At 38.7% G+C, this 8,203-nt stretch overlaps 1 pseudogene; it reads left to right on the top strand.

The window, feature by feature from the left end:
- The first annotated feature begins 3,571 nt into the window (after window positions 1-3,571).
- On the top strand, window positions 3,572-6,059 carry LOC102468595 (stress-induced-phosphoprotein 1-like; annotated as a pseudogene).
- The last annotated feature ends 2,144 nt before the right edge of the window (window positions 6,060-8,203 follow it).

Below are 8,203 nucleotides of genomic sequence, written 5' to 3'. Positions count from 1 at the left end.
TATCCACCATTCTGCGCTCTATATATTTGACTTTTTAAAAAATTCTACATGTAAGTCAGATCATGTAGCATTTTTCTTTCTTTGCTTATTTCACATTGCATAATGTCCTCCTTGTTCACCTTTGTTGTCACAAATGGCGATATCCTTACTTTTTAAAAATGAATAATATTACTATGTGTGTGTGTGTGTGTGTGTGTGTGTGTGTGTGCATGTTTATGTATGTGGACATGTGGAATCTAACAATTTCCTTATTCCTTCATCAATAGACATTTAGATTGCTTTCATATCTCGAAATTGTGAATAATGCTTCAATGAGCATGGGAGAACAAGTACCCCCAGAAGGTGCTGATTCAATTTCCTTTGGGTATATACCGAGCAGTGAGATTTCTGGGTCATATGGTATTTCTATTCTTCATTAAATTTTTTTTCTTTGCTTATGATAGAGTGCATATGCACATAGGAAAGGGGGTAGATGAGAGCCCTTCACAGGGTCCGACCACCCCACAGTTCCCTTCCTCTAGTCATCTAGCCTATGGAATCCTGGTCACTCACATGCACGCCCAACATGTGCCAGGCTAACTATGTTGGGAATCAGAAACATAGTTGTCACGTGGGATTCATCTTTTCTTGAATATCTCATTCTACTACACCACACAACTGCCCTCTTTGTAATTTTTTGAGTAACCTATTTATATTTCCACCAACAGAGTACAAGGAATCTTTTCTCTTCATCCTTCACCAGCAGTTGTTGTCTCATGACTTTTTGACAATGGCTGCCCTAACAGGTGTGACATGATATCTCCCTGTGGTTTTGATTAACATTTCCCTGAAGATTAGTGATATTAAGCAGTTTTTCATATGCTTGTTAACCATTTGCATGTCTTCTTTGGAAAAATGTCTATTCATGTCCTTTGCCCATTTTTTAAAATTATAAATTTATTTATTCACATTCATTCACTGTACATTATCACAGCATACAAAATGCAATTTTGTATCCAGAATATATTGTATATTGGTTTAATCAAGGATATTACCATACACATTATCATCAACAAATAATTTTCCATATTTTTGTTTCTTATATATTTTTACTTTTCTTCCTTTTTTTTTTCTTTCCCCTTGATTTCCTACTTCTCACTCTCTGCCATTTCCCACCCTCCTTCCACACTGTCTCCAGTAGCTACAGTTGCTTTCTAATCCTCTTAATTTCCCCACATTTTATTGATTCACAAAATATCGTACTTAATCTATATACTTTCAATACAAGTTCAGCTGATATATACATATCTATGAACACATGTCTGACTTTAGTCATAAAATTCAGTAAGTAGAATGAACATACTATAAGGTAGCACTTAGCTGAGACTATATAGCTTACTGTGGTCATTAAATAAGTACTTTTTAATATATTTTTAAATTTCAAAACAAATTTTAGCTTTTTTAAAAATATTTTTAATTCCATTTATTATTATTATTATTTAATTTGACCAGGCAGAGACAGAGAGAGAGTGAGAAAGTAAGCCACCAGGTGCAAGACTCAAACTATGGTCTAACATGTGGAAATCCAGTGCCTTTAACAACCACGCCACCTGCTGGTCTTCAGTTTTAGCTTTAATAAATCAAAATAGAAAAAATGTTAAGAGATATTTGCTTAAGATTTAAAGCCAGGAAAAAGGTTAAGATTCTCTTCAACTAGTAGATAGATGAGCCTATCAACAGCTAAGAGATGACAAAAATCCTTAAATCTCTCTTTGCCTTTTGAAATGATAATTCACTAATTTAAGCTAGTTCATAACTCTTTAATTGCTCTTCATTCTTATTTCAGAAGCTTAGAGCTAGGTGACAGAAGGGGATAGAGAAGGAGAACATCCTCTGAGCAGATGTTCTAATCCAGCTTTGATATTTCGTGACTTCCCATGTTTAATGTTTTATATTTCCTTGTCCTTGCCTTTATCCTTCTCCTTTTCTCTTTCCTCTTTGTCTCTGCCTTTATATCGTTCTCGATCCTGAGAGCGACTACAGGTTCTCCTGTGACTTGATCTCACACTGCTTTGACTATGGGAACACAGATGAGGTCTCAACCTGGACCTTTTTTGTTCTGCTTTTTGATCTAGACCTCTGAACTCTATAGGATTTCCCTCAACCCCTTCAACTACTTTGTTTTCTTCTAGAGCCATAAGAAGACTACTGCTTGATTGATGCTTGTGTCTTCTATCATAAGAATGTGAATGAAGCTGGAGATCTCTGGCCCAAGATTTTGACTTTGATTTTGATTTTCTTTCACCTTTGCTCATTTTTAATTAGGTTATTTGCCTTATTTCTATGAATTTTGAGCGTTTCTTATATATTTTAAATATTAACCTGTGTACGGTTTGACTGTGGTTTGTCCCACCAAAACTCATACTGAGGGTTATCCCAGTATGGCAATATTGGGAGGTGGAACCTTTGAGACATGAGGTCTATAGGAGATGTGGATCATGGGGGCTCTGCCTTTGCGTGTGAATTTATACAGTTCTCTTGAGAGTGAGTTAGGTCTCGCAGGAGCGAGTTAGTTCTCCTGAGAAAGAGTTGCTGTAAGGCAAAGTCCCATCTTGGTCTTTCTGCACATGTCCACTTGCTTTTCTTCTTTTCAATTATGTTGTGATATAGCACATGGCTCTCAACAGAAGCTGAGAAGATGATAGTACCATGTTCTTGGACTTCCTAGACTCCAGCATGTGAACTAAATAAATTTATCTCTCTTTTTTAAAAATAAATTACCCAGCTTCATGCGTTCTGTTATAGCAACATTCAATTAACTAAAACACTTATCAGCTATATGATTTGTAAAAATTCTCCCTATCTATAAGCTGTCTTGTCATTATATTGTTTATTTTCTCTGCTGTACAGAAGATTTTCAGTTTGATGCAGTCCCGTTTGTTTATTTTCCTTTTATTTCCTGAGCTTTTGGTGTGATATCTAAACATCATTGCCAAAACCAATATCAAGAGTATTTCCTGTATGTTTTCTTCTGGGAATTTTATGAATTGAAGTCTTACATTTACTTCTTTAATTCATTTGACTTGATTTTTGTGTGTGGCGTAAAACAAGGGCTCAATTTCTTCTTTTGCATGTGGAAATTTGTTCTTTACCATGCTATTTATTGAAGAGACTATTTTTCCTATTGTGCCTTCTTGGTGCCCTTGTCAAAAATTAGTTGATCATACATGCATGGGTATATTCCCAGGCTCTCGATTCTGTTTCATTGGTCTATGTATCTATTTTTATTCCAGTACTATAATGCTCTAAGTGTTTATATTACTAAAAGTTTGTAATGTATTTTAGAATAAGGACAAGCAATGCCTCTGCCAAAAGCAATCAGGTTAGAAAAAGAAATAAACAATCCAAATCATTATAGAAGATGTAAAATTACTCCTGTTTGCTGATAAAATGATTCTACATTAAGAACATTCTAAACCCCTGCCCCCAAATTATTAGAACTAAAACACAAACTCAGTAAAGTAGCTGATACAAAAATCAACATACAGGTATGTGGTTGGGAACGCAAAGTGGGTGGATTCCGGGCCAGGCTATGGAGGAGGTAAATGAGCTGAAAGAGCAGGGCAATGAGGCCCTGAGTGCTGGTAACATCGATGATGCCTTACAGTGCTATTCAGAAGCAATTAAGTTGGACTTCCAGAACCATGTGCTCTACAGCAATCGGTCTGCAGACTATGCCAAGAACGGAGACTACCAGAGGACTTATGAGGATGGCTATAAACCATTGACCTAAAGCCTGACTGTGGCAAGGGTTATTCAAGAAAAGCAGCAGCTCTTGAGTTCTTAACCTGATTTGAAGAAGCCAAGCAAACCTATGAAGAGGGTTTAAAACATGAAGCAAATAACCCTCCACTTAAAGAGGGTTTCCATAATATGGAAGCCTGATTGGCAGAAAGGAAATTCACAAACGCTTTCAACATGCCCAGTCTGTATCAGAAGTTGTAGCATGATCCCAGGACAAGAACACTGCCCAGTGGTCCTACCTACTGGGAAATGATAGAGCAACTAGGAAACAAATCCTCTGACTTGGGCACGAAACTACAAGATCCCTGAATCATGACCACACTCAGTGTCTTCCTTGGAGTGGATTTGGGCAGTATGGATGAGGAGGAAGAGGTTGCAACACCACCACCACCTCCTTCTCCCAAAAAAGGAGACCAAACCAGAGCCAATGGAAGATCTTCCAGAGAACGAAAAGCAGGCACTGAAAGAAAAAGAGCTGGGGAATGATGCCTACAAGAAGAAAGATTTTGACACAGCCTTGAAGCATTATGACTGAGCCAAGAAACTGAACCCCACCAACATGACTTACATCACCAACCAAGCAGCAGTATTCTTTGAAAAAGGTGACTACAATAAATGCTGAGAGCTTTGTGAGAAGGCCATTGAAATGGGGAGAGAAAACTGAGAGGACTATCCACAAATTGCCAAAGCTTATGCTCGAATTGGCAACTCCTATTTCAAAGAAGAAAAGTACAGGGATGCCATACATTTCTACAAGTCTCTAGCAGAGAACTGAACCCCACATGTGCTCAAGAAATGCCAGCAGGCAGAGAAAATCCTGAAGGAGCAAGACTGACTGGCCTGCATAAACCCTGACCTGGCTTTGGAGGAGAACAAAGGCAACGAGTGTTTTCAGAAAGGGGACTATCCCCTCCACAAAAGCCTTGCCCCAAATGTGGCTGATCAGGCCACTGGGCCAGGGACTGCCCTAGGAGTTCTGGGACCCCTGAATGAGACCCTGAAGAGGCCTCAACAGTGGCCCTCCAATGAGGATGCCTTCTGCTCCAGACAGCTCCCACAACGGTCTTCAACTTCATGGGATCGGAGCCCAGGGTGACCTTGGATGTGGCAAGTAGGACCCATACTTTTCTTATTGATAAGGGAGCCGCCTACTCAGCACTTGCTGCTTATGCTGGAACCCCCTCCTCTCACTCTCGTCCCATTGTTGGGGTATCAGGTAAACTTTCTCATTGCCCTCTAACCCCAGCTCTTTGCTGTACTTGGAAGGACATACTTTTCTCCCATCAATTTCTAATTAAACCTCAGTGCCCTACTCTCCTTATGGGAAGGGATATCCTCAGTAAGCTGGGTGCTCAATTAACACTGAAATTTAGCACATCTGCCTTTTTGGGATTGTTATTAAACCCTGATTCTAAAGTATGTCAACAAAATGATCTCATTCAAAAAAATCAATCCAGAAGTTTGGGCACACCAGGAAGGGCAAAAACAGCCCTGTTAAAATTAGGCTTAAGGATCTTAATACCTTCCCACATTAAAAACAATACTCACTTAAACCTGAGGCCATTCAAGGGCTTCAACTAATAATTACTAGACTCCTACAGGTTGGCGTTATAACCCCCTGTGAGTCACTCTGTAATTCTTCCATTTTAATAGTAAAAAAGGCCCACTGGAGAATATCGCCTAGTCCAAGACCTCAGAGCTATAAACGAGACAGCTATTAGTAAATTTTTGTTAATTAAAATAATTTAAAAATAAAAAAAAGAAAGAAAGGGGACTATTCCCAGGCAATGAAGCATTATACAGAAGCCATCAAACGAAACCCACGGGGTGCCTAAGTGTACAGCAACTGAGCTGCCTGCTACGCCAAGCTCCTGGAGTTTCAGCTAGCACTTAAGGACTGTGAAGAATGTATCCAGCTGGAGCCAACCTTCAAGGGTTACACAAGGAAAGCAGCAGCCCTCGAAGCAATGAAGGACTACCCGAAACCCATGGATGTGTACCAAAAGGCACTAGACCTAGACTCCAACTGTAAGGAGGCAGCAGATGGTTACCAACGCTGCATGATGGCCCAGTACGACCACAAGGACAGCCCTGAAGATGTGAAGTGGCGGGCCATGGCCGATCCTGAGGTGCAACAGATTATGAGTGACTCAACCATGTGGTTCATCCTGGAACAGATGCAGAAGGACTCCCAGGCACTCAGCGAACACTTAAAAAAAACTTGTAATGGGCAGAAGATTCAGAAGCTGATGGACGTGGGTCTGATTGCAATTTAGTGACGACTTGTTCATCCCCCTTCCCTTCACCCTTATGTGGAAAATGGAGCTGGGACCGCAGTGAGGAGCACAGAGCAGAAGGGAGAGAAGGAGAAAGAGAACAACTTATCTCTATATATTTATACATACCCATATGGAAGACACAGAGATTTAGACTTGTGTTATTCATACAGCCGCTGCCTCTGAGCCCTCCCAGCACACACATGGTCTCTTCACTGCTGCCTTGGAGTTCCCTGTCTCCTTCCCCTGCCCCAAAGTTGCTGTCTCCCCCACAGTTGGTTATTTTTTATTTGGGGCAGTGGGTATGAATGGGGTGGGTTAGGTGCTCTTCCCAACCTCAGGTCCCAGCTGTCTTCACATTGTTAACTCCATGATCCCTTCTCCAATAAAACAAGCCAGGCAGGTGTGGTTATAAAAAAAAAATCAACATACAAAAATCACTTGCATTTCTTTACACTAATTGTATCTATCCAAAAGAGAAATCAAGGAAATAATCTCATATACAATTGTATCAAAAATATTAAAATAATTGGGAATACATTTTAACAAGATAATGAAAGTTCTGAATAATGAAAACTATAACATATTGTTGAAAAAAATGAAGACACAGTAACTGGAAAGATAGTTCATGTTCATGGATTGGGGGAATTAATATTGTTGAAATGTTTATATTACTCATCTAAAGTGATATACATATTCAACAAAATTGCTATCAAAGCCCAATGGCGTTTTTCGTTGAAATAGGAAAAAATCATAAAATTTGTATAGAACCACAAAAGGCCTAGAACGTTGTCTTCCTTTTGTTGTCTGAACTGTTTTCCTTTTAAAGAGTGTTAAATTTTGTCCACCAAGGTATTAATTAATCTATTGATTAGCTTGTTATATTAAAGCTGATTTGCAAGCTTTGTTTTAGCAAGTCCAGAGTACCTTTTAATCTTGAGCTTGTTTGGCTATAGTCCTAAAGCATCCCATTGTTTGGTTTTTACTGAGTGCATCAGATATTCAAGAAGGCATTTTCTGCTCTCTTTGGTCCGAACAGTTACGAGCAGGTTTGGGTAGTGTGTAGCATATAATTCTGTAGTAGTTGTTCTTTTTCTGGTATTTGCTGTTTTTTCAGCTGCGCGCACACACACACACACACACACACACACACACACACAATATGTGTCAATGCTTGATATTTGGAAGAAGATTTGAATACCTCATTCAAGCTTTCTGAACTCTTTCTCTTATATTCTTCCATGCAAGTTCAAGTCATCTCTTCCTTACAGTCTTACAGTTGCCTCCTCAGCCTAGAACCATTCTTTCATCCTTTCAGAAACTATTAATTGTACAGCATTGTATGCCATTCATTTTCTACCAGATGCTTAGAAATATTCATGCAGAAGACATAGAAACCTCTGCATTTTGGAGGAAGGTTGTATTTGCATATGTGAGAAATAACAGAATGAAAGCAGAATAAATAGTAAAAATGTAAATTACACAGTTGTTAAAATATAATAAGCTCTGTAGATAACAAGGGAAATCAGGTTAAGATGCCTCCGAATGTGGGAGCTAGTGATTGTAAATAGCCAGTCAAAGTAGAATTCATTAAAAATATGATTTTTGAGCAATGAATTAAATAAGATGAGGGAATTACCCTTGTGGATATCTAAGAGAAAAGCTGATAAAACAGAGCAGTGTCCTGGAGTTTTGGACGATCAACAAAGAGAACACTGTGTCTAGAACTGAGTGAACTATGTCATGACCAGCTATTCTAAGAAGATTGACTCCTACTCTCAGTAATACAGGGAGCCATTGTAGAGGTTTTAGCAGACGAGTGATTCTGTCAGTATTACATTTAAGAAGAAGCACTTTTTTGTGTGGCATATGTCATGTTGGGTAAAATCTCTTTACAAACTAAATGATGTATTAATGACTGAATGTTTAAAAATAATAAATACTATTTAAATAAAGAAACACTCAGCTGCTCTGTTTTAAATGGATAGTAGAGGCACAGAGAACCAGGGAAATCGGTCATAAGGCAGTAATCATGATACTGAACAAGTGTGATAGCAATGAAAATAGCAAGAAGTGGCCCTAGTCTGCATAAATATTGTCAAAGTAAAGTTTATAGAATCTTATAAATTAAAGGTTGTGTACAA

Source organism: Tupaia chinensis, unplaced genomic scaffold (assembly GCF_000334495.1).
Source record: "Tupaia chinensis unplaced genomic scaffold, TupChi_1.0 Scaffold000288_2, whole genome shotgun sequence".
Taxonomy (NCBI): Eukaryota; Metazoa; Chordata; class Mammalia; order Scandentia; family Tupaiidae; genus Tupaia; species Tupaia belangeri.
This window is presented reverse-complemented; position numbering and strand designations above follow the sequence as displayed.